The sequence below is a fragment of the Eucalyptus grandis genome, chromosome 1 (assembly GCF_016545825.1).
Source record: "Eucalyptus grandis isolate ANBG69807.140 chromosome 1, ASM1654582v1, whole genome shotgun sequence".
Taxonomy (NCBI): Eukaryota; Viridiplantae; Streptophyta; class Magnoliopsida; order Myrtales; family Myrtaceae; genus Eucalyptus; species Eucalyptus grandis.
Window position 1 is genome coordinate 10691673 of NC_052612.1, and position 2896 is coordinate 10694568.

The following is a 2896-nucleotide window of genomic DNA, read 5'->3' on the forward strand; positions in this document are numbered from 1 at the left end:
GGTAGATCAACCAAGTCCCAGACATGGTTTGCCCTCATTGACTCCATCTCATCTACCAAAGCTTTTCTCCATTCTTCCTTGTCAGAGGATGAGAGAGCCTCTTGAATAATCTTAGGCTCGGCATCGTCTTTTTGAGCAATCATAAATGCTTCCCCTTCAATCTCAAAACGACGACAGGGAATACTTTTACGATTACTTTTACGCAATTGAATTTCTCTTGAATTCAATCTATTAGGCGATGCAACACTCCCACTAGGTCTTGTGTGTTGAGGTAAATCTTCATTTCCCTCTACAACACCAGTGGGTGTGTTATCAGGATCTTCCATCTCATATAATTGGAAGTCCTTATCAATCTCACCTCTATTAGGAAAATCGTTCTCCAAGAACGTGACATCTCGTGACTCCATTTCGGTCACACTTCCATCAGCTTGTTCACCTATGAACACGTACCCTTTAGAGTGTTCAAAATATCTTATAAAGATACATTTCTTCCCTTTAGGACCTAATTTGCTATGTTTATGGGAAGAATCATGAACATAAGCTGCACATCCCCATGGACGTAGACTACTCAAGTCTGGTTTCCTACCAGTCCATAATTCATAAGGGGTGGATGTGACCGATTTTGAGGACACACGGTTAAGTATATAGGCAGCAATCAATAACGCATCTCCCCAATAGGAGATAGGTAAATTTGCTTGCGCCATCATAGACCTAACTATTTCCAATAGAGTTCTATTCCTTCTCTCGCTACCCCATTTTGTTGTGGAGTACTGTGAATAGTCAATTGTCGTACAATTCCCTTTTCATCACAAAGAGCCTTGAATTGCTTCGATAGATACTCACGTCCACGATCGGTTCGCAATGCCTTTATTGTTTTGTTCTACTGATTCTCTACCATCGCTATATATCGTCTAAAGCAATCTAATGCTTCTGACTTATGGGATATCAGAAAGACATAACCGAAACGTGTGAAGTCATCTATGAAAGTGATAAAATATGAGGCTCCATGCCTCGCCCTCACATTCAAAGGACCACAAATGTCAAAATGTATGAGATGCAATGGAAATTCAGCTCTAGTCCCTTTGCCGAATGGTTTTCTAGTTGTTTTTCCCGCCAAACAATGTTCACATACAGATAGACTAACATTAGTGAGTGACCCTAAAAGGCCTTCTCTAGCTAATCTTTGCATTCTTTGCAATCCAATGTGACCTAATCTAGCATGCCAAGTGCTTGCATCAATCTCAATGTTATTAGAAGATGCAATTAAAGAAAAACAACAATCAACATTAACATTGTACTAATCATAGTCAATGTCTAACACCATAAAACCATTACAATAATAAACTGTTCCATACAAAATGTCAACACAATCATCATGAAAATTCAATACATAACCTAAGCTAAAAAGAACAACTATAAAGACCAAGTTTCGTCGAATATCTAGAGCATAAAGGACATCATGTAGGAACAGGTTTCGACCACCACGTAAGATTAATTTACATATGCTGATACCCTTCACTTCAACTCTTGAATTATTCCCAACATATATCCATCTTCTTCCAAGCGGTATCCGACGATACTCCACAAATGCTTCTCGGTCTCTAGCTACATGGTATGTTGCTCCTGAGTCTACAGTCCACATTGGATGAGATTCAGCAAGCATTACAAGATTAGAAACAAAAGCATTACTCAAAGTAATGGAGTAATAGGGTACCTTTTTCGGCTCAAAAGCATTCACGAGTAAAGTGACCCATCTTGCCACAATTGTGGCACTCCATCTTGGCCTTGTTCTTCTTCCCACCACGCTTCTTGCGTCGGAAGGTCTTAGCTATCTTGGGTCCCTGATCAGTCATCTTCCCTTTGTTGTTGAACTAAAGATTCCTCTTGCGCTTGAAGCCCAAATCCTTGCGCGAACTCGATTCAGCAACATAAGCATGGGTAGAGGATCTCGCAGCCTCTAGGCGCTCATCCTCTAATTCCAAATGATGCGTAATATCATCAAAAGTGACGATATTCTCATTATGCGTCATATTGATCTTCATATGCTCCCAATTATCAGGAAGAGACCTTATAACAGCCTGAACTTGCTGTTCATCAGTAAGGAAGTGACCTGCCAACTTCAGCTCACGGATCATGTTTGACATCTCTCGAAGATGCTGCCTCATCGTTACATTTGGGTGCTTTCGGAATGTGTCAAAATTGATGGTGAGTCTCCTCAGCTTAGTGACAGATGTACCCCCAAACTTATCTTTCAAAGCAACCCACATAGCTTGAGTTTTTTCATAACTCTCAAACTCACACATGAGATCATCTTGCATACAGCTCAGCAACGTGATGCGAGCAATGCTATTTTTCTTTTTCCAAGCTTGATAAGCTTCTAGATCTCTCCTGTGTTGAGCTGAAGTTCCATGCTTAGGTTCATCCATGGTATGGTTGAGGGTTTCCAAAACCTCTTGCTCCTCAAGGATGTACTGAACCTTTCGGTGCCAAATATCATAATTGTTACCGTTCAGCTTTTCACCCTTATTGAGGTCAGCCACAATCGTCTTGGATGCCGAAGCCATAATCAATTGCTATAACACATTGACATAATGAACACAGAATCAATACTAGCACACTTTACAGAGTAACACACATATTTAATTTGCAGCAAAGACAAACTAAATTAATGATAATTCAACAAAAGACACAAAAGCAAAAGTTCACAATATTCCCGATCAACTTCTATGTACAATTGTTATATTATCATTAGTTAGTTTAATTTGCGCAAATTTTAAGTTCTAGGTGAGAACTCCTTTCAATTCTACCTACCTACGAACTCCCACTAGGAAAAATAATTACATGACCTTATGTAATATCTGCATTTTTCCTTAATACAAAAAACATTGCATGATAA